This window comes from Pinus tabuliformis, chromosome X (assembly GCF_031772625.1).
Source record: "Pinus tabuliformis cultivar Carrire ecotype Pingquan chromosome X, CPIR1, whole genome shotgun sequence".
Lineage (NCBI taxonomy): Eukaryota > Viridiplantae > Streptophyta > Pinopsida > Pinales > Pinaceae > Pinus > Pinus tabuliformis.
The window spans coordinates 626354892-626379871 of record NC_142308.1 but is presented as its reverse complement, the minus strand read 5'-3'; the positions used below and the strand labels follow the sequence as shown (position 1 = coordinate 626379871).

The 24980-nt window shown below is 41.9% G+C and overlaps 1 pseudogene across 6 annotated transcripts in view; it reads right to left on the bottom strand.

The window, feature by feature from the left end:
• The window catches only part of LOC149141565 (callose synthase 11 pseudogene), a 115209-nt pseudogene that overhangs the window by 36510 nt on the left and 53719 nt on the right, over positions 1-24980 (bottom strand). The window contains exon 1 of one of the 6 annotated variants that reach the window (XR_016264716.1): positions 13209-13252. The exons of 4 other annotated variants lie outside the window; for them this stretch is intronic. The product of XR_016264716.1 is annotated as a callose synthase 11 pseudogene, transcript variant X5 (transcript). Of the gene's footprint in view, positions 1-13108; positions 13129-13208; positions 13253-24980 lie in introns of those variants that run through there. One more of the 6 variants, XR_016264717.1, reaches the window with a different exon arrangement.

Sequence of the window (24980 nt, the reverse complement as noted above, 5' to 3'; positions counted from 1 at the left end):
CAATTGTTTCAAGTAATGCTTCTGCAATGTTGATGGCAGTCTTGAACTTGTCTGAGTAATCATGTGCAGCTAGAAAGATGGGACCACTAACAGACACAGCAAGAACACTTATCAATGGCTTGCCTTTTACATTTGTCCATCCATCAGATACAATGGACACCCCATGGTCAGTCCAAGAACTTGTCATTCTATTCAAAGAATGTGATATTTTTGCTTTTTCATGATCAAGGCCAACGGTTCTTGCCTTGTCATACCCAGGGCTCTTGTATCCTTTAGGGGCATCATTTATGGCAGAAACCATTTCGTGCCAATAAGGTGAGCGAAGAACATTGAATGGTATCCCACATGCATAGAGAAACCTGTAAACCTTTGAATCCACATCATTCCTACACCCCTCATCAAGGAAATTTGATATGGTTCTACGCCTTAAAGATGATGACCCTGTGCCTCCATATCCACTGCCTTGGGAGGATGCTGAAGGATTTCTTTGTGATTGTGAGCTTGGTTCAAAGAAACCCCTTGAATTTTTTGATCTGTGTTGGGCTTCCTCCTCTTCCCTTATGTATTTGGCTCTATCCGCCGCTGACACCGCTGTACAAGTTTTGATTCCTATTTGTTTGTCTCCATCCTATGGCCTTTTCTCGCAGAGGTGTCTTCTAGCACGGGTGTATGAACCTGTGTAATCAGTGTTGCAATGGGGGCAATGAAATTTAGTGGTTCCACCCCCTCTCCCTGTTTCAGCCCTGTTAACATATTTCCATAATGGAGTTTGGTCTTGTTTAGTTTTTTGAGGGTCATGTTCACCCTCCTCCAGCTCCTCCTCACCGGGGTTTTCACCAATTTGACTTTCTCCAGCTTCTTCATCCCCCTCTTCAGTTTGGCCCCTCCGTTTCCTACGCTCCAGCACCATAATAACCATAAAAGGGACCAGAAAGAGGAAAAAGCCAAGAAATATAGCCAGGTCCATGGTGTTTGATGTTTGTAGGGTTTTGATTCTTGAATCTGCAAATTAATTTAATTTATTGAGATTATTTAATTTAATTTATTAATTTAATTTAAATTTATGATTTTTAAACTCAATAAACTAAATTGAATTAACTAAATCACTACCTAACTAACTAAACTAACTAAATTACTAAGTTACTTACCTCTGCAGGCTTGCTCCTCACTCCTCGGCACTTGCTCCTCGCTCCTCAGCACTTGCTCCTCGCTCCTTTGCTCTTGCTCTTGCTCAATGAAGTCACAATGAAATTTTTTTAGGCCCATTGGGCTTTTAAAACCAAAAAAAAAATTAAAATTTGATTTTTTTGGCGTCCGCAGAAATTTTTTCCGCCGGATTGCTCCCGGCGCCCGTCGAAACGCTCCCGGAGCGATCTTTTATGCCCGGGAGCGATCGGGGAGCGATCGCTCCCCGATCGCTCCCGGGCGTTAAAAATCGCTCCGGGAGCGACGGAGCGATCACTCCCCGAAACGCTCCTGAACAGGGTAGGGAGCATAAATTTTTTTTAGGGAGCGTGCTCCCGAGCTGCTCCGGCCCGGAGTGCGATTCGGGAGGGGGTTCAAGGGGGGGGGGGGGGGCGCTCCCCCGCAACTATGTAATAAAATATAAACCCTCATCCTCTGCACCGATAATAAAATATAAACCCTCATCCTCTGCACCGATAATAAAATATAAACCCTCATCCTCTACACCGGTTTTCCCTTCGAGATTTTTCCAAGGACATTAGTCCAAAGAATTGGTGTCATTTTATGTGTGTGCTTCTATTTCTTAGTTCCTAATTTTACTTCCCCAACATGATTTTATTGTGAAGAATTGTAGTGTGATTTATTCGTTATTTGTCGTATAGCAAATAATTTGTATTCAATTAGGAGAATAATCCCCAGTTAGTGCATTTGTGGAAATTTCTCATGGTATCAAAGCATTGTTGATCAGAGGGGAGGATCAAAAGTGAAAGATCAGTACATTGTGCAATTTCAGAGGGAGATCTGAAGCACATAGTTCAAAATATGCACAGGCCAGACCAGGGGTGCGAATTACAGAGGCAGAGGGTTCGATTTCCATATCCAGTTTGGAGGAAAAGTTTGAATAGCCTCAAAGCAAAGTTTGCAGGCAATGTGGTTGTCGGGAAATAGTTTCAGTGAGCATATCAGTTGATTCGCAGAATAGATCTGAGCACAGAAGATTTGCAGCAAGGGTTGCAGTTGCAGATTTGCGCATGGCAGGAAGAGAAAAGCTCACAGAGGAGATTTTAGTTTATTTCTCAAAGGGGTTCCAATTTCTAGGGAGGAGATCTGTGATTTCCAGTAGCAGTAGGTCGTAAGCAGCCTTGCCAGTCCAGCCAGTGTGTACTTTAGGAGCAGCAGTACGTGTGCCATATTCCAAGAAAGGACTTCCAAAAGGTAGAGCGAGTTGCCCAATTGAAGAGTTGCAGGCAATGCGAGTTCCGGGAAGGACACCAGAGGTGAGTACAGGATCAGATCTGCTAGTACAGGAGCATATTTGTGCATTCCTATGGGATTGCGAGTAGCAGAAGGAAGGCCAAGCAGGGAAGGAGATTTCTAGATCCAGTCTCCAATTTATTTAAGTTTCACAGCGATAGCCACAACAGGACTCAAGGATCAAGACAGACTTGATGGAGCCTCTAACTTTAGTGTATGGAAGGCCAGAATGCAATTCCGACTGGATCAGCATGGTCTGAAGGAGTTCGTGACAAATGTCATGGCAGAGCCAACAAATGCACAACAGTTGGATAACTTCAAGAAAGAGATGGCCAAAGCTAGGAGAAAGGTCATGGATAGTGTTTGGGATCATGTAGTCCCGCATATTGCAGAAAAGAATACGACAAAGGACATGTTGGATATCGTCATAAAGTTGTACCATGATCCGTCAAAGAATCGCAAAATGATTCTCAAGAAGAAGCTAAGGATCACAAGGATGAAAAACAGTGAAGGCGTTACTTCCTATCTCACCAGACTTCAAAATGTCTAAGATGTTGCGGCCATTGGAGAGGAACCATCTAATGATGAGTTTGTTCTTACAGCTCTAAATGGGTTTTCCAAGGAGTGGCATACATTTGTCTAAGTTATTTCTGGGCGAGACACACTTCTAGGATAGGATCGTCTATGGAGTGACTTCACTTAGGAGAGCTGAGACTCAACCTCGAAGAAGATACTATCATTGGTAGCAACAAAGGACAGGAAGTAGAGAAGGAAGAAGAGGAGAACATAGCCATTGCAGGTAAAGGGAAAGCAATGAAAGGTCCCAGTCAGGGACAGAACTCAAAGGGAGCCGAGAAGACGAAAAAGGACCTATCGAAGGTCAAATGCTTCAGATGCGATGAGTTTGATCACTACGTTACTCAGTGTCCAAAGAGAAAGAAGAACAAGAAGGAGCAGGAGCAGAAGGCGGCTTCAGCAAAGATAGATGAGTTAGCCTCCAAGTTCCAAGAGTTCACATTAATAGCAGTTATACCTCCGAATGGAGAAGTGTGATACTTCAGAGTTGAAGGATCGAGCAGGGTCCATGGAAAAGCAGCAGTGCAACATACTCTTCACAAGGATCATTACCTTTGCTATGGGGGCCCACAATATTTAGTAGCAGGAGGCTCAATGCTTAGCAAGCGCAGTTAGATCTTAAGGGGCAGTGCAGAGCTAGTTACAGTCAGATACTAGAGATGCGCATCACAATTGGGCACAGGAATATACTCAATAGACAAGAGCAAAGCTAGTTGCAGTCAGGGACTCAATGGACAGTTGCAAAGCCAGTTGCAAGGACACAATAGATCTGCAAAGATCGAGTTTCCAGTTGTCGTTGTAGGAAATTCATGTGATTAGAGGAGGCGGTGAGAATTTGCCCAAATGCAGGTTGTAGGTGCAGTCCCAGCCAGAGTGAGACTCCATGTAGGAGTTTCCATCCAGAAGGGATTTCCCAGTTCTATTTCAGAGGGAGATCAGGCTAGATCAGACTCGCTATTGCAGTAGTTGCAGCAACAATGCAGGAACAACAGTAGAGCAGTAGCAGCAGTAACGTGAGATGGATCAGAGTATGCGCAATAGTTGGTGGACAGTGTTCGCTATATTGACTTCTTCACAGTTTTTTCCAGTGACAGGCAGTAAGATTAGAGTGAGATGTGAAGAAAGGAGGTGTACCACATGTCAAATATCAGCGGCATGATCAATCCAACTACAGGTTGTAAAGGAGAGTATGTTGATGGAGCAAAGAGAACACCTTCCTCCCTAAGAGGGAGTGTTAATTTTTGTATATTGTTGTAGTATCGAACAGGTGTTCTAGTTTCTAAGGTGTCAGAGAGACTAAGGAACATGAGATGCCCAATACCCATAAATGGTTTCACAATATAAGGCTTTGAAACAGCTTAACTAAATTAATTGACCAGATAATTAAAATTTCTTAACTTAGGAAAACTAGTTAATTAAAGTGTATTAATTAAGGAAATCAACTCTTGCTCTAAAGAATTCTCAAAAGTAATTTGACGGAGTCTAAGATGATATGAGTCATCGATCACGATTAGATCTTGTTCCTTAGTGCTCCAACGAGAGAATTATAAGAGCAAGTTAATGAGGATTCAAGAAGACACATCGAATGAGCAAGGGAGCAAGGCAATGTGAATTTTCCAGTGCGAAATATTCAACAACGGAATAGTTCGAGCCGGTAGAGCATCAGTGAGAAGGTTCAGCAGAAATTGGAGATAGATTTCCAGGGGAGATTTCCACATATTTCCAGAGTCAAAAGGAAGGTCGATTTCTTCTGCAGGAAAGTCGTCCCAAGGGGTGCGAGTTATTCAATGTGCAAATCTGGGCAGCAAATCGTATTTCTAGTTCTCAGAAACCAATTCTGGAGGATAGAGTGAGTTTCCTAGTGCGAGTACAGGATCACCAAAGGAGTTTAGGATCAACGGAATCTCAGTTTCCATCTAGTTCGTATTTCCCGCAGCAACATTTTTTGTTTGTATTGACTAGAGAAGGCCGAGTTTGATTTTGCAAGGGAAACAAAGGGTTTCTAGGTCGATCTACCAGTTGGACTAGTGGAGATAATTTTCTAGAGCTTTGCCAATGTTCGACAAGCAAATCTATGTACTCTTTAATTTGTTGAAGATAATAAAATATAAACCCTCATCTGTTGAATCGGTTTTTCCTTCGAGGTTTTTCTAGGAACATTAATCCAAAACATTGGTGTCATTTTATGTGTGTGCTTCTATTCCTCAGTTCCTGATTTTACTTCCATGGCATAATTTTATTGTGAAGAATTGTAGTGTGATTTATTCGTTATTTGTCGAAAAACAAATAAATTGTATTCAGTCAGGAGAATCATTTCGAGTTGGTGCATTCGTGGAAATTTCATGGTGGTCAGGACTAATAGCCATAAGTCAAGTGCATGAGCACAAATAGGGAGAATGGTGGATTGGATAAGCATCAGGGAAAAACATTCTTGAGATTTGCACTTTGACTAAGACTAACAGCCATAAGTCAAGTACATTGATCTAATATAATAATGGCCCGAAGGACTGACATTTCCTTGAGTTAGGTATTGTGATAATGGATTAGGAAATGGTCTTGTGAGCACATACTTTGTTGAACCTAGGTGGAGTATGTTCCTCAAAGAAGCGGTATGGTGTCCTATTGAATGCCTCCCAGCATTGTGCTCTGATCTAGTGGAGAGATAGAGTGTACTTGTCAAGGCCTTGGTATTTTGACAATGTTGGTTATGTTGATGTTATCATCATTGTTGCTTATCAATCTGGATCCTTTCTTATATGAATATTTCAACTTGAGATTTTCTTATTGAGTCATTATAAATACCTCCCTAGTTAAGAGGGAGTGTTGGAGTTGTAACAAGAGTCGATCTTCATAATGTAAATTTATCATTGATGTATTTATTATATTTATATTTATATTTATTATATTTTTGTCCAAGCATGTTCTTCACGCTTAGAGAGTGAAAGAGAGTCAAAAAAAATATTATGAGCCAAAAGAAAATGTATTTGAGTCATGTCCCATTTGGACATTGAAAAGAAAAAGTATTTGAATCTTTTATATTGAGTCATTAGTCCACAAGTTGACCAAGTAAGCCCTCCTTGGACAAGTCGACCTAGCCCTCCAAGTGGCACCTATTCGACCCCCCTAGACAGCTCTATATAAGAGACAAGTTCGACCTCATTTCGAGAACACTCACTCACATAGCAAGAAGCACACCTGAACCTAGCGAAGGAGAAGATAAAGCTTCGTCGAAGGAGAGAGAAGACAAGCTAAAACAAAGAAGAATATTCCATTTTGTTGACCGAATATTAAACTTTGACAACTCACACTTGTGGAATGAAATTTCTATGAAAGAGGCTGAATTTTCTGAAGTGGTTGCAGGCTGAAATTCAGCCCTAGTTGTAGGTCTGAAATTATGAAATTTGACCAAAATTGGAGCAAGTTTGACTAGTGTTGACTTTGACTTTGCAGGTGACTTGGAGAAGGGTTGGACTTCGCATCTTGGTGGCAGTTTTGTCTTGGTCTAGGATATCTCATTTTGACCTGATTCTATATGAAAAGGATTGTTGGGTTCCCTCCCTGTGGGTTTTTCCCTGGCTAGCAGCCTAATTTTGGTGTCTCTTGTCTCTCTGTGATCTCTATATTTTCTTGGAAGACTGAACATTTATATAATTGCTTGATGAAGAAGACTTGAGAAGTGATAAGAAGACATCTAACATTCACAAGTAATTATCAAGTGTTAAATTTCCACGACCTTGGGTCTAGGTTAGAGTCTTAATATCATTGACGCTACCAAACCAAGAATCTCAACCATAAACTACTTTGCACAATGGAAATATAAAGCAATAAATCACATATGCACAAATATACACACTTTTTAACAAAATTGTACAATATTGTACAATCCCAATCTTCTTTATATTAAACCAAATTTGAATAATACAATAGTCTGGTATACAAGATTCAATGACAACCTTTGTTACAACTTTTATGTCGTATCTTGTCCTGTCAATCCTTCGCTTCAGTACTGCTCACTTGTAGTGCCTTACTCCATCAAAGCCACTACACATCGAGACTCCGGGAGAGAACTCCATCAAAGCCACTACACATCGAGACTTTGGGAGGGTTGCCACCTAACACTGTTGCAAGTCACTTTTGCTGCATGTACACGAGCTGATCTAATCTGCTCTTTGGGTAGGCCTAATTCCCAAGCTCCAAATTGCCATGCTAGTAGTCACCTTTGTCCATCAAGGTACTGCACCTCGGCACCAAACTTCACCCAACCTTCAGGTCCTCTTCGTCGCTTCAAGATAGCTTGTCTAGGGCTACTTTGTGTAGCCAACACACTGCCCTCCACCAGATCAATAGCACCCAATACTACATTATGGAATCTGCTCCTAATTGGGGTTTCTTCTCGCTCAAGGCAATCCCAATACACAGCTCCCACAGGCTGCAACACTGATCCAAATCTAGTCACCAAACTGTGACCCAACACATACCAAACATTGTTGTTCCGACTTGTTGCAACGCTGCAATTTTGGGACTGGTTAGGGCAGTAACCATAGTCCCTAACTACCCAACAAAAACGCCCAGAAATTTCTCCTCTCTCCTCCAAGTATTGTTGCCCCTTTGAGCTACTCTCTTAGGGTAGTTACAGTCCTAAATGTGGGCTTGTCTCCCTAAGAGGACTGCGATACCCTTCAACAATCCAATCTACGGCTATGGCAGCCTCTTAGGAGGATTGTCCATCCTCCAAAGTAGCCTCAAACAACCTCACTGCTCCTCCTTGGGCTGCGGCCTCCACAAACAGGGTTGCGGCCCTCCAAACAGCCTTTTGATGGCCCTGTTTCACCCTTAGAAAATCCGCACCCCACACACAGCAAACTCAGCCTCTTTTATAGATTTCGGACCCCTGTTCAGTTCATGAATAGTCCTCCTCCTCCACGCTATCTATGTTGAAGAAAGTGTAACTAGATTCGGTCTTCATAATGACATGTAATTATGATTGATGTAGATGATGTAATAAAGAGAATAAAATATATATATTTATTGTATTCCTTGCATCATGGGTTTCATGAGCAAGAAGTGTCACTTATAGGTCAAAGACTTCTTCTTGATGTCTTTATGATTTGTCATAATTAAAGAGCTCTTCTAGAGCCTAAGTTCGATGTATACAAGTCTATAAAAAGTGTTTAACAACCCTCCAAAATGACAAGCACAATCCTTTTCACGTCGATCAGCGAATGAATTAAATAGAAGTCATGTCGGCTTTCAGAAGGAGACACATCGGCTCACTCTATCAAGTCGGCTAAATATGGAGTGCAAACCACCATATATACCCATCTAGGGTATCCGCAAAATAGTGAGACAGAACTCAAACTTGTCTGAGATTTTCGGGCCTGTCACAGGGTAAAATTCGGATGGGTACAAGTTAGGGATCCACATTACAGGAGTGAGGATCCTCTACAATCTTCGGAAGAGTACACTCTCTGTGATCCGCACTACAAGAGTATAATTTGGATGGGTAATTACAATGACAGCATTTCTATGTCTCAGCCATATCATGATCATAGTCTCGGCATACTAAACGAAGTCATGATACATACAAATCGCAGACTCTGTCTCAAGATGAAGTCATGGTCTCAATATATTTGCGATGAAGAAATACACATCTTGCATACTCTTTAGGAACAGTCACAGTCAAGGCGTAAGTGTGATGATAAGGATCTTGGTGATCCCATAGAGACACACTCTGTCTCATATTTTGGACGCAGTCATAATCTCGGCACAGTGATTTCATGAAGATATAATTATGAAGTCATCATCATAATAAAAGATCTCAGTGCAGCTTCAGTATATAGATTTCGTTGGTACAGTGATGATCTCCATAATTGTATAGTGATAATCTCAGTGAATGTACAGTGATGATCTCAGTAAATATACAGTGATCATATCAGTGAATGCACAGTAATGATGTCGATGATAGAGAAACTATGATGATCTCAATGATGACCTCCGTGAAGTAGCAGTGATGGTGATAATCTCAGCAGTGACAAAGAAGAGGATTGATGTCTCGGTCTTGAAGTGGCTTAATTAGGTCAAGAGTCATGGTCTTGATATTTGTCAATGGGAATCTCTATAAGAAGAATTTCATGCGGGTTTTCCTCTCAAAGAGTGAGAAATTTTGGCCCTGGCAGAAAGCCAACATCGTGTGTTCTTGTCTCTTTTGATTTTGGAAACTATTTAATGAACTAAGTAAACAGACTCTAATAATAACGAACAATTGTACTAATAAGAATATGTTAAAGAACCTAACAAATAGTTATCATGACAAGAAGAACCTCATTAACCTCATTTGCCCTAGATTCTTCAATAGTCTAGGCCTTCTTGTTGCAACTAGGGCATAGAATTCTCCTCCAACGAGCTCTCTTCCTAAGGTATGCGCTGCACAAGATGGATGATCAAACAACATGACTTCACCCATTATTTATATCCAATAAAGGGGCTCCAACGAATTAGTGAAGAGATACATTTATTGGAGGAATTTTACTTCAAGCCCACATGACTTGAAAACCAATAATTATTTGTCATCTTCAAAAATTCATTTCTCCACTTCTACAACTTGGAATTCGACGATTCTCAAAGCGTTGGATTCTCCTTTCCGCCCTCTATCGTCTCATGCCATCACATGTAGAAATGTGCTTCCGGAATTTCCCTAAACACGATTGGGTGCAAAACCCCATCCTTAGGTTCCAAGACCATAAGTGACCCTTGTGGCACTTTGCCCTCCAAACCCTGAACCCTAGGGCTTGGAGTACCTCCCAAGCTACAGAAATCAACACTCCCTCTTAGCATGGGAGCTACTTCCAAGACTAGGAAGTACTTCATCATCATAATCACAGCTACTCACAACACTTGCCCAACTCTTGGCGCTCAAAATCGCAGCAATCCCTGTACGATGAACTATGCCCTTCTCAAAAGTGTCGTTGTCACTGCTAGAAGCACCCTGCTTCTTCTTCTTATCCTGTAACATCTTCCACTCTCTCCATGATTCCTTCTTGGCAGTTGTAGGAGCACCCTTGCTCCCCACTGACCACACGCTCTTCTTGGACTGTAGAGTCTCCCTCTGAATCTACAAGCTCCCTCTCGAACTCGACTCCCTCTGAGTCTCTGGAACCTGGACCTTCTTCTCAAGAAGGTGTACCTTCTTCTCGGGAACCTGTACCTGCTCCTCTGAATCTTGCACCTGCTCCTGCTTCTCTGGAACCTAAACCTGCTCCACCTTCTTCTTCTTTCCATGATCCACAGGCTTGCCTGTCAACCTGTAGAGACCATGCTCTCTAACTCTGAGTACAATCCCATCAGACTTAGAGCCTCTAGGCCTAAGTCTTGCCTTCCCATCCTAGAACAAGACCTCAAACCCCTTCCTCTCGATCGTCGAGACAGAAATCACATTGTATCTGAGTCCCGGTACAAACATTACATCCTAGACCCGCATCATACGTCCTGTCTCCATCTTGAATGGCATCATACCCGATCCTTGGATCTTCAACTGGCTCTTGTCGCCCAACACCATGTGCAACTTCGAGTCCAATTCAGCTAGAGTCTCAAAAACCTCCTGTGACCCTGTCATATGCTTCATCGCACCACTGTCCACGTACCATCCATCCTCATTGATAGTACCCTGCGAGAAATGAGAAATCATAGCAAAGTCCTCTTCCAATCTCCTCGTGAGATCGTCTATCTTAGTTGAAGTGGCAACAATGGCGGCTTGCTTTCCTTTCCTCTTCTCATCATCTCCCTTCTTCTTCACCGTACATCTCGACAAATAATGACCCATCTCGCCACAGTTGAAACACTTGACTTTACTCAGGTCCTTCCTTTGCTTACCCTTCATTTGCGCTACAAGTGCCACGTCATCATCGAAAGGCTTCTTCTTTGGATGAAGATCCTTGTCTCGCAACTCTTCTTGAACGAAGTCATCCCACAGCCTATCCCGGCCTGGTAGATTCTCCCTGGCAATGATCCCTTTGATGAAGGGCTTTCATTCCTCGGTGAACCCTTTCAAGGCAATCCTTACCATATCTCCATCTGAGATAGTCACATTGATGGCAGCAAGCTCATCTTTGACCTGAGACAATCTCGTTAGATACGAGGTCATGCTTTCACCCTTTATCATTTTGGTGGACTTCAACTTATCCTCCAATACCAGTACCCGATTCTCATTCTTATTCTGGAACAAATTTTGAAGAGCCATCCACATCTCATGTGCGTTGTTTTTCCCAGACAAATGAGGTATTAAGGCATCCTTCACACCATCTAGGATTATCAGTCTCACCCTCGCACCCAAATCTTCAAATATTTCCAGCTCCTTAGGGTCGATTGGCTTCTTGATCTCTTTCTCAGCAAACTCCCAGATCTTGTTGACCGCCAAGACCAACTTGATCCTTTCCTTCCAAGGACTATAGTTGGACAACCTGTCCTCATACCGGAGACCTGCCTGCAACTTCAACATTGTAGTGAGCCCTTCACTTACAATGTGACCAACTCCTTCTCACATTGTACTTCGTTGTGCACAACTCTAATTTACTTACTTCCAAAGTAGGTCAGACACCCTCTGATACCACGTTGAATTTCCACGACCTTGGGTCTAGGTTAGAGTCTTAAAATCACTGACGCTACCAAACCAAGAATCTCAACCATAAACTACTTTGCACAACGGAAATATAAAGCAGTAAATCACATATGCACAAATATACACATTTTTTAACAAAATTGTACAATATTGTACAATCCCAATCTTCGTTATATTAAACCAATTATGAATAATGCAATAGTCTATGGTATACAAGATACAATGGCAAACTTCGTTGCAGCTTTTATGTCGTATCTTGTCTTGTCAGTCCTTCACTTCCATACTGCTCACTAGTAGTGCCTTAGTCCATTAAGGCCACTACACATCGAGACTCCAGGAGGGCTGCCACCTAACACTGCTGCAAGTCACTTCTGCTGCATGTACACGGGCTGATCCAATCTGCTCTCTAGGTAGGCCTAATTCCCAATATATACAATTTCGAAATATATACAAATATATACACTTTCGAAAAGATGTACCTATATTAGTATATCTTGGACCTTGCCATATCAACACACATGGTTTGACAGAAGTCAAATGGGTCAGTAAATGTGCCCCAAAAAATACAGTTCAGGCATTTGTCCACAAACATATCTAATTAATGATAGTTTAGACATTAATCGGAGAGGACAAGTTAGCCTTGAAAGGACCCTCACCTAACCATAGGAATTGGGAGTATTAAAAGTGGAGAAGCATACTGGCAGGAGATGTCCGTTACGGGAGTGATGGATTAACCCTTGTCCATCAATTGAAAAATGCTAAAGCGCTGAAAAATAATACTATATATACCCCTCTTATTCTTTTGTTATGATACGTCATTTTATGAAGCTGTGAGGAAATTTCTGCCTATAAAAGCAGTAACTTGCTTACATTGTGCAGTGGCCCACTTTAGAATCTTGCAGGATTTCATCATTATAATGCATTAACCTTGCTGGAAGGTGTGATGTTTGGGTTTGGAGGAAGGATTCCACATACTGTAGCATTAATGTCCATTTTTTGTTGATCCATCCTAGCAACAGAGGTTGGTTACCTTGTTACCAATGGTCCCTACTTTAGCCAATGTTATCAAAACTGCACCAGTCATCAAACCGATTGCCCCAAAAAATGTGAACCAGAAAAAAAACTGATCGACCAAATATAGATAAAATATTCAAATTTTGTGTGTGTGTATTCATGTGCATCCATTAGAATCCAAATCATTATACACAAATATCCAAAGTTTCTACTATAAATAGAAAGGGTGCATATAACCAAAATAGTACCAAGTGCAATCCATCTCTAAACCAAAAATACAGCCACATAGAAGCTCTAAATGGCCACTAGAGTCCCAAAAAATCATGCTACAGCAAATAACTACATATCATCAAATTCCTGCCAATGGTGAGATCCCCTCATCATCAATATCACCCTCTAAGCATTAAAATAAGACAGATAAAGCTTAACATGCCAAATCAGTGATTTTGCTTGAGTGAAGGATACATTTTTACTACGGTAATGACAAAGGAGTTCAACAATCAATGCCACCACCATCGAGGTACATAGAGGGCTTCATGCTATTGATAAAATGCTAGTTCCATACCCTCGAACATGATAGAATCCAATGGAAACATTGCAATCCTGAAATCCTGAAAACTGTTAAGTCTGCTGAATTTTGAATGGGATCTAAAATTCTACCTTCTCCATATGAAATCCAATGAGGTTGGAAACACTCTCAAACATCCTGAAACAATTAATGCTAATGTTAAAAATTCAAGTGAAATCATTTTACTTTAAGACTAGGTCAAATATGAGCAGCCTTGTCACCTTAATCCCAATTGTTATGAATAGCCTTGAGATCAGCATGTATGGCTATGCATGTATCAGTGAATTGAAGTTAACAGATTTCCTATGCAGATTGGTAATACCGCCATTAACTTCTATTCAATAAGTGAACGAGTCACAGAGTGTACATTCCCTGGCTCACAATCTTATAAGGGTTTTATCATTTAAGCAATCACAGGAAATGAAGTTCAATGCAAGACAGTCCTGCATAGAGTTAAAACTCCAATTGCTAACTCTATCTGGATTGGAAATAAGTTGTCGGTTTAAACTTGATTCATCAATGATCACAGGGCTTAAGCATGATATATGCTGTTACAAAATTCTGATTAATCTATGCCTCTAAGACTCATGACCTTATTCCAGATCAAATAAGATGTTGATAAAATCGGCTTGTCATATTCTTAAAAATTCAGGGCCAAGGAGTTGTGCTCTGAGAAGACCTCCTTGTTTAATTCTCTGAGCAATGCCCCAATCCCCCTTCTGTAAAGTGTTCAATGCTTCCCTTCCAAAAGTGCAGAAGTCTCCTTTTAGGAACACTTGCAGTGAACCCTGCTTCCTATAGATGTTGGGTGTCTGTAAGTGGTGGTCTCTAATTGAGTCAGTTATCTGTTATTGATGGCAGTTTCAATATTGAGTAATGATTGATTTTAAATTCGGCTTATCAATGTCATGGAAGTCATATAGGGATCATTCCTTCTAACTTTTAGGATGAACGCCCCCCATCCTCTATTAAATTCTTCCAAGTTGATTTGGGTTCCCAACTTGGGTGTCTTGACTCTTACTGAACTGACTCTGGTCCAAAGATGGACCAAGTGGATCAGGCCTCCCGTTTTGAAGATGGAGGCCCCCCAGCATCTTGTCCTTCAAGATGTTGTTAATCCTTCAGAAGTTGTTCTTCTGTTAGCCATCTACTTTGTCGTGGAAGTTAACCTTTCTTGCCAAATTGGTACAGCCTTTGGTACTGTTCCTTGTCTTCTCTTCAAACTATAAAATAGTCGTTTACAAACAGTTATCCCATTTCTGGTATTCAAACTGTTAGATCAGGCATATCCTATATCTAGAATGGATGGTTCAAACTTCAAAGAGCTTGGGTTTTTCCACATTAAATATGAGATGGATGCCCATGTTGGTGGTAAATCCAACCTGTAGACATTTCCTCCTCACTTTTCCACCATCCAAAAGGTCCATGGCACATTAGACTCACCCTGATGTGCTTCCCCTTAATTTTTTCTTTTAGCAGATGTAATTAGCCTTGATCTGCAACTTTGACCTTGTGGTTGATACAGTGCTTGTTTTGTCATGCACTGTATTTCTGTTGAGTTTAGTGCAGTCCCATACACTTGTCAATGCACAGTTATAGAACAGTGTTATCAGAACCAACCCTGTCATTGAACTGGTCAACCCCAAAACTGGGAACTGGACTGGGACAGGGAAAACACAGGACTAAAAAAACAGTCAACCAAAAAATACATAAATACTCAAATTTTGAAAAAAGAAACATATATATTCATGTGCATCCATATGAATCCAAAACATTATACACAGATATGCAAAGTTTCTCATATATATAGCAAGGGTGTACATTGTATATAACCAAAATAGCAACGAGTGCAATCCATATCTGAACCAAAAATACATCAACAAAGAGGCTCTAGATAGGAGCTATAGAAAGCTCAATAAGAACCCCCTTGAAAAGGTTTCAAAAGCTGTTGCCTTGGCTATCAAATCTAATAAATCCGTCAGCTCCATAAGCCACAAGGTTATCGAAAGCAACCCTCTCACTCCTAGAATCTATGGGCTTCCTAAGATTCACAAGAAAGGAGCCCCCCTTAGACCCATTGTCAATACCATAGATGGGCCTACATATCTCTTTGCTAAATATTTAGCCCGGAAGCTTAAACCTTTGGTTGGTAAGTTTGGATCTTTTGTTAAGGACTCCTCTTTCGTGAGTCAGTTAAAAGAGGTTAAATTTGAGCCTCTTGATATTATGGTTAGTTTTGAATCTTGATATTGTTTCTCTTCACACCAACATCCCTATTAAGGAGGCTGTTGAAGCAAAAAAAAAATCGCATAACTGACCCTGATAAAGCCAAGCTTGTAGAGATTTGCCTTACCTTGACCTTCTTTAGCTTTGAAGGTGAATTCTATGAACAGACTTGCAGGGTAGCGATGGGTTCTCCCCTCTCTCCCGTTGTTGTGACCCTGTTCATGCAGGATTTTGAATCTAAAGCTTTAACTTCAGCTCAATTTCAACCGAAAGTATGGAAAAGGCTTGTTGATGATACTTTCATCTTATGGCCCCATGGTCGTGAGAAATTAGATTCGTTTTTTCAGCATCTCGACAATCTGTTGAAATATGTAACTAGGTTCGGTCTTCATAATGACATGTGCAATCTTGATCTTATGTAATTGATGAAAAGAAGAAAAACAAATTATTTTGTAATGCTTGAGTCATGGGTTTCATGCTCAAGGAATTTTATTTTTATAGATGACGATCCCATTGTGAGCTATTAGGTTTGGACCTTGGTCATTAAGTCATAAAGTCTAGTGAGTCAATGCCATGTATTGAAGACATGTTACATATTGAAAAACAGAAATTGTTTGAGTCATTAACCCTCCAACTCCAAGGCCTTGTCACAAGCATCTGTTCAAGTCGGCCTTCTAAAGGAGCTAGAGACCATTCTAGAAGAGCATGTCGGCCTACTCCCTTACACAAGTCTGCCTATTTCAAGGAGCAGATCTCTTATATAGAGAGGACTCGGCCTCACATGATACACCAATTGATCAAGCAACGAAATACAAGAAAGAAGTGTGAAAAACAAAAGAGAAGTAGCCTACCAAAAAGCGAAGAAAGGAAGAGAAGAAGTCGAGATAATTAAGATCTGTTTTGGGCAAATACCTTTCACACGTGCGAGAAAATCAAGGGTTATCTGTTGTAGAAGAAGTCGAGGCTAGCACAATCATCCTAAAGGCCTAATCAAGGAAGAGAACAAAGTATCCATCAAGACGAAATTGCAAAAGAAGGTCTACAATCCAAGCGAAGGGAATCAAGGTACAAAAATAGTGGTGATCCCCCACACGTGCTACAGCCTGCAACTAGGGTTTATGAAGAGGCCGAGAGTTGCAGGTCTAATCCAAGAGATCGAAATCAGAAGGGTAGCTGAGATTCAAAGTAAAGCAAGCGGTTTGACTACTGTTGACTCAAGAAAGAAGAAGTTGATCATAAAAGCCTTGTCACTTGGTCTTGGAGTGGTTGGTAAGGCAAGGGTCTTGGTCTTGGAATTCACCACTTGAAGATTCTATAAGAAGAAGAATTTGTTTTGGGTTTTCCTCTCAAGTTGGAGAGGTTTTGGCCCTGGCTGATCGCCTACATCCTATCTCTTGTCTCATTATTATTTATGGTTTGGTAACTGTTTGATGAAGAAGAACACTATAATATTCTAATTCAAAGAAGAACCTAATCTAAAGAAGAAAAAGTATTCACAAGCAGTTATCATAGAGAAATCACCTTTTGCTTATGCCCTAGATTTTTCAACATGGTATCAAAGCTAAAGTAACAAATCAAGGAAGGGCAATGTTACCCATCATTTTGTGGGTGATATCCATAGGAGAAAAAAAATTCACCGAGATGGTCCTCAGTCGACAGCCAACAGCCCCTTGCAGCCACCAACTAGCTCATTGGGCCATTTCTCCACCACCTAAGCCAGCCATATGGTCCCTCACCCATTTTCCATGATCGTGTGTTTGAAGGTGGGCCTCCCAAACCTAGATGTATGCCTTGTCATTTGGTAATTGAGTATTGTAGTTTGCTTATCATGGACAACTTTTGGGCATGCATTAATGGGGGGATTTGGCGAAAAGAATGGGCTAAGCCTATGCTCTTGTCCCCTAGACCCCTTTTGGATATTGATCTTCGATTCTCGTCGCATGAGATCTCTTTTACTGACCATTTGGCTTTAGGGGTGGTATTTCACGGGAAACCCTGATTTTGGTTGTGTAGTCCCGCTCCCTCATCCACATATATTACCCCCTTTCCACTCATTATTACCCCATTCATCATTTCTCCCACCTGGGTCCACATTCCTCCACTGGGTCCACACAGGGCTAGCTCTCCCCTTCCCCTTGCCCACACTTAGGGCCAGACCTAGAATAATGCCCCGGAGATTGATGCAGCTAAAAAGAAAAGAAAAGGCATAATTGGCACCATTCAACACTAAAATGTACCACAAAATGCAAAAGATGGTCGGGACAAACACATTTAGCACGTGGGAAAAAGCCAATACATGATCTCTAATCCATCATCATGGCCATCACCCTAGTTCCTACAAGTTCTATGAGCCTCCTTCATCATATAGGAACCCATGATTGTCCCAACCCCTGGTGGGCAATGAACCGCCCTACCTTAAAAGGGGGTATCCACTGCTATATCTCACACATCATGCTCTTACCCCTCGAGCCCCAAGCAGTTAATCAAAGACAAATCATAAAGGGCAAAAGGCATATAAAGAAGGCTAGAAAAATCAAGGTCGGGGCACCTCATGTACCATGATTGCTCCCTCCTATACATTATATACCCAAGTGTGGGCTTCCCTTTTATTAGCTATCGTTGTACCCCAACATGTGGCCCAGGGCTACCCCTTCTTATCCCCTACTTCATTCACCTCTCCTAGCCTCTCCTACGCTAGTGTATCCTCAAGGCCTCCTCCAATTTTGAAGAAATTCTGACGGTGGAGTTGTGACATAACCCAAGCCCTAGCTTTGAGATCAAACTTTGCCCTTGTGTTCCCAAGGTTGGTGCCATAGGATCAATTTGACACTTTTAAGTGAAAATTATTGCTTTGATCCTTCCCCCTCCTTGTCTAGGTTAAGAACACCATTGGTTGCTAGATTCTTACCCCTTTACCTAGGTCGGGTCCACTTGGTCCCGTGTGGTCCCACACTTTTGAAAAGTGAAATCTTCAAAAACCATTCGGGAAGTCAAGCCCAATAAGGATTTTAGGATTGGGAAACTCCTTTCCAAAGCATATTCCTCTAACCTAACCCTCAAATCCTCACCTCCTTACCCTAGAAACCTTTTTACCTTGCTTAACATGCAAGTAAGCTCTATTCTTAACCCCCTTCTAGGAAAAGGATCATTAAGGTCACTTCATAGCCATTGATTGGTTCATCCTTCACAAGTGACCTTCTATATATCAGGTATCCTCCCATCGGTGAAAGTTCGTAAAGAGTAGGGAGTTTTAGCTAAGGTGACAGTGGTCTAAGTCTCCATCATTGCCCTTTGATCTAGCAATTGCCCTTTAGGAATCCCCTTTTATGGCCCCTGCTAATTTGAGCGGTAACATTTTGGCATCATTGTCGGGCAGGAAGAAGGTCTGCCTCCCTAGTGAATCATTGAGGAATTGATTCATTAACAACAATTCAAGCATTCCTCTAGCGACTCCACATTCTCTTTCCTAGATGGAAAATCCTGAGATTATGACTTACCATCGAAGAAGAGATGATGAACCCCATATTCCATTTTTTAACAAAAAGGTCAATCAGTTGAGAAAAAAACACAAGATCTTTAGACCTCTAGACCTTTCCTCTATGACCAAGGCTCTCTTTTGTTTAGTACCCGAAGACCCCAAAAGGCCTGTGTTCACAAGGGAAGAAGACCCCCAAGAACATCTTATGAAATTTGAGTATCGGACATGTGATGAATTATATAATGAGTATAGTCGAATGATTGCCTTTGCTACAACCTTGATAGGAAATGCCCGGGATTGGTATTTTAACCTTCCTTCATCTTCCATCTCTACATGGGAGGGATTTGTCCAAACCTTTAGAAGAAGGTGGTTTCCCAAAAAGGACGTGGTCCAAATATACAAAGGCCTCTTGTCTAGTGAAAGAAGAGAGGATGAAACCATTGTTGAGTTCAACCAAAGATTCAATATGATTATCCATTCTATCCCTCAAGAAATGTCTCCCCCAAAGGAAGTAGCCATGGCTGCTTACCTCAATGCCTTCAAAGGGAAGTTAGTCTTTGATGTTCGAAATAAAAACCCCTCTAGTCTCTTCCAAGCTCAAAACATGATGTTTGACCTTGATCAAGCCATGAGGCACAATTCCATCAATATGCTACAAATCGAAGATGAGCCTCCCCCCTCAAGTGAAGGTATACCCCCTTGCAAAGGAAACGTGTTACAAGAAATCAGCAATAAGGCAAAGGAATCTCATGACCCCACTACAAGAATTCCCCTAAGGTTGATCCTAAGCATGCTGACCCTTTCTATGTAATTCTAGGAATAAACAGGCACACTTTGGGAAATTGCATCCTAAACTCCGAGAGCCCTATCCATATCATGCCCTTGAGTATTATGAAAAAGCTTGGGATAACCTTATCGAGGAAGTGCCTGGGCAAGATGATTCTAAACTATGAAGAATTTAAGGTATGTGGGCTGGTAGAAGGTAGAAGGACCTTTTTCCATACATATCTCGAGAAATAATTGTCTATAAACATTGTCATTGTCGAAACAAATCCAACATGGGGCATGATTCTATCAAAACAACTGATTGAAGATCTTAACTTGTCCATCAGTGAGGATAGTTCCACTATATACCTCCCTTGGAAAGAAAACTCCTATGTATCCATCCCTAGACAAGAATTCTCTACCCCAATGATTTCTACCTCTCAAGAATCTAATAATGACTTAGAAGAAGAGAATAATAAACTGGGGGAATGGAGAAGTTTCAAAAATGAACATATCAGGAGCTCCCCTCTCCCTGGGCTTTGGATAATGTATTTTGATGGAGCACACTCTAGAGCTGGATCGAGGGCTGGCAATGTCATCATATCCCCTTCTGAGGAGTACTTGTTATTTTCTTTGAGACTCCAATTCACTTGCACCAATAACATTGTTGAGTATGAGGCCCTCCTATTAGGACTTGAGGCGGCCCGATCAAGGAAGATTCAACAATTAATCATAATTAGAGACTCTAACCTTGTTGTCTCACAAGTAGGGGGACTTTTGAGACAAAGCATGAAAATTTGAAACCTTATAGGGAAAGAATCATTAGCATGATCAAAGGCTTTAAAGAGCAACATTGCATGACCCTTGATTGATGTCTCAATGACATGCCCAATGCCTTAGCCGAAGTTGTATCCACGTCCTCAATCATTCGCAGTGATATCACCAAGAGAGGGAAGTGCATAGTTGACACAATCCACAGAACTTCCATCCCTGACTATAAGGAACATTGGCTTGTTTTTTAAGATGATCAAGACATAGCCAACTTCCTTCAAGACCATGAATATCCCAATAGGAAAAGTAAAGATTTGGTAAACAAACAACATTTTGGTAGGAATGACATTACTATCACTAAAAATGATGACCAAGAAGCACCTGACACGTTAGACCTCAACCTTGGATCTGAAACCTCTCCTCAAATGATCAAAATCGGAAAAAACTTATCCAAAGAAGAAAGGAGTGAGCTCGAGAAATTATTAAGGGAATTCAAGGATGTGTTTGTTTGGTCCTATGATGATTTGAAAGCCTATAGCCCTCATGCAACATATCATTCCTTTCAAGGAGGGTGTGAAGCCTATTAAGCAAAAACTAAGAAGAATAAACCCCAAACTTGCACCTTTGGTAAAGGAAGAGCTTCAAAGAATGGTCGATGCAGGAATAATTTCCCCTATATGACATTCATCTTGGATCTCTAATCCAGTGATCACCCGCAAAAAGAATGGCAACATTAGAGTTGTCTCTTTTTCTGGCACCCGTAGCACAAGTGCTTTGGGAGACATAGAAAGCTTCCTAGAGACAACCTCTGGGTTGAATGTAGACCAGTGCTTAGGACATCTTAAAGAGACGAGTGCATGGAAGATTAGCAATGGGGGCTTTTGGTTGTACTCCAATTGTCACGTAGTTGGAAAAAGAGAATAAAGGGGGGCTTGGTTCAATAGGCCTTCATGAAGGTAAACCCAGGCCAATACATCGATCCGAATGTTTAGGGGGTAAATCGGGCCAACCTCAGAGAGAAATGTCTGGTTCTGGTGGCCAACACATAACAACAGGTAGTCTTAATATCGGCGTTGTAGTAACATGAAGAGGAGGAAAGAAAGGAGGGAATTCGATGCATAGGGTTGTGAGGAAAACATCTCCTAGTCGTTCCTATTATGGCATCTGGTCAGGCCACGTCTCTGCCACAATGTGTCCCTCTTGCTGCTCGGCTAGTTTCTGTCGCTTTCGCCTTAACTGCCTAAATCTCTCATTCTCCAGAGCTGGGAGTGGATGGACTGTGAGTTGCCTATTACATAGTAGAAGTGGAGAATGCCCTGGCAGTCCTTCATTGTGTATCTGAGTGGAGCCCCATGCTAAGCCATTAAGTCTTCCTGAGTCCCATACTCCATTTACTCTCCGAAGACGTGCAACGAAACAATTGAATTCATTTCTGCAGCCCGTGCAATCCTTGGTTTCTTGTTGCAGGGGCTTCTACACGATTAGCCCATGTTGATTTGCAACTGCTCCCGCCTTTATTCAATGCCTCAACTGCCAACCCATATGCCTTCAAAGCTCTATACCACGCTATCGGAACATCACCGCATCGGGACTTGTACTCTTAAAAGCGTTACAGACAACGAGTCTCGATCTCCTTTGGCCCCCTTGTTTTAGCCCCTTTCTGCCTTTCTTCTCATATGACCAAGGGGTTGTGACCTGAAGCTTAGCCCTAAGGCACTAGAGCCTTTAAACTCCTGTCTAGGGGGCCTTTGTCCCTCTATAAGTGCTTTGCGCCTGGTTTCCTTAAGTCTTCATGACCATGCGCCCTTTATCGAAGCTCCTTTTTCGGCGAATCGCAATCGTGGTTTCCAGTCGAGACTTTTACATTGGAGTCACGACGTGCTTACAATCTTCGATTACAATAGTCCTTTAGCGCTCAGCCCTTGGTTCCTCAGCTCTTTATGTGATCACAGACCAACCCCCCTTATCGGAGGATCGCAATCGGCGATTCCTTTTTTTTATGCGCAAAACACCACAACTGTCGATTGCCGATTGCCGATCACCCTCCATGCTTAGCCCCTGGTTCTTTTAGCTCTTTATGTGACTGTGGGCCAGCCCCTATCAGAGCCCCTTTCTCGACGAATCGCAATCGGGGTTTTAACCTTGATGTAATAACATGCCTCAACCTACAAATGCCGATTTGCGATCTCCGACGTGACGTCATCCTCTGCCACGTGTCACCTTGTGAGTGGTGACACGTGTCACCCTGTTTTGGCCCCTTATGACCCCTCGACACGTTGAATCTGCATGCCATGTGTCCGCCGTACTGCCACATCATGTTGATGTCAGCGCCACTGTGGATTTATCAGGACCAATGGTATTCCGCCATGTGGCCTTCTAGAGGAGAGAGAAAAGGCCCATCCGCCCTTGGTTTTTCGTTGATTTCCTTTGTAAATCGCTTTCGGCCTTCCCAGTGCTTCAACACTAACATATCGCAACTCGTGATATTGCAATATTTTAGAGTTGTCACCGTTAGCGTGCCGATAAACCATGATGTTCTGAGCGTGATCGCCGATCGCCGATTGCCATGGACCCCTGACTGACTATATGTCGATATCATTCCCGGACCTCTGATGTGTGGAACCTCTGATATGCCAGGGCTTCCGATTTGCGAGATCGTCAATATGCCATGCTGCCTGGTCCTACAATTTGCGATTTGTGATATATCTGTGTTGTTGGGATCACCGATTCACCCGCCGATATGCCTGATCGCTGCCTTGGACCTTTGATATTTGCGATCGCCGATATGCGGGATCGTTGGAACCTCCAATCTTCAATATCGATGATCGTTGATCGTCGGTTTTCTCTGCCCTCCCCTGTTGTTGCTTTCAGAAAACCCCGATTGTGATTTGCGACATGCTCCTAGACCTCCAATATGCGCTTCTCCCTTATTTCAGAGGCAACAAAACCCCCATCTTTAACAGGTCATATCTTCTGATTTCGGGGTCCATTTGAGGAGTTCCATATATCGTTGGAAAGCTTATTCCGAGCACTCTCCAATGGAGAGGGTCCTCTTTGAGAGCTTCTGTGGCTTGGAAGATGGCTTCAGACTTCACTGCTCTTTTGCACTTTGGGCAACTGAAAACACATTTTGCAGTGAGTGACAACAATTAGGACGTGTATTGACTTTTAGGGATTTAAATAATGTGTGTCTAAAGGACAACTAACCCTTGCCCAATATGGAGAATCTCATGCAAAGGATAACAAGATCCCAAATGATGTAATTCCTTGATGGTTTTTCAGGATATAACCAAGTCATTGTAAAAGAAGAAGATCGCCTGAAAACTGCCTTCACCACACCATGGGGAACATACATGTATCTTAGGATGTCGTTTGGCCTCCTCAATGTTGGATCCACCTTCCAAAGGGCCATGGATTTTGCTTTTAGAGACCTCATTGGAAAGATCATGGAGATCTATCAAGATGATTTGATTGTCGCCTCTAAGCAAAGACATGATCATTGCAAGCATCTAAGAAAGGCATTTGAGAAATGTAAGCAATACAGCATCTCCCTGAATCCTAAGTAGATGATATTCAATGTTGACAAAGACAAACTATTAGGACATGTGATCTCTAAGAATGGGATTAGCATTGACCCTGAAAGAATTCAAGCCATCAATGAAATTCTCCCCCCTAAGGACCAAAGCGCTTTAAGATCCTTTTTCGGCAAAATAAACTTTGTAAGAAGATTTGTACCAAATTTTGTTGAAATCGTCAAACCTATGAATGACCTCCTAAAGAAGGATACTCCTTACTTATGGAACCAAACAACAAATAGGTCCTTCGAAGAAATTAAGGAAAGAATTGCCTCTGCTCTCGTCCTCATCAGCCCTGATTACACCAAGGATTTTATCATATATTCCTTCGCATCCAAGGACACTATCACTGGCATCCTCATGCAAAAGGATGATGAAAGAGGGGAGAGACCTGTGGCCTTCATGAGTAAGCCTCTCAGGGATGCTGAGACAAGATACACTATCATTGAAAAACAAGCATACACTCTTGTCAAATCCCTTAAGTACTTTAGGGCTTATGTAGGGTACAACAAGATATATGCATATGTCCCTTACCCCGCTGTGAGGGATGTGCTATCGCAATTTGATTGTCTCGGGTCTAGGGGGAAATGGGTGTCCAAAATCCAAGAATATGACCTCGATATCCACCCTAAGAAGGTCATCAAGGGACAAGGCTTAGCTGAAATGCTTACCGAAAGTAACAACAACACCATTAAAGAAGGACAGGAGGAGCAATTATGCACTACATCCACTGAGCTCGAAAACGATGATTGGTACACGAACATTGTTTATTATTTACGCAATCTATCTGCCCCACACCTCGTTGATCACAAGAGAAGAGCTTTGAGACTGAAAGCATCTAAGTTTTGCTTGACCCAAGATGGCCTTGGATGGATGAGTCTTGATGGGGTGATCCTCTAATGCGTTAGCAAGGAAGAGTTTGAAAAATTGATGAATGAATTCCATGCTGGTTTT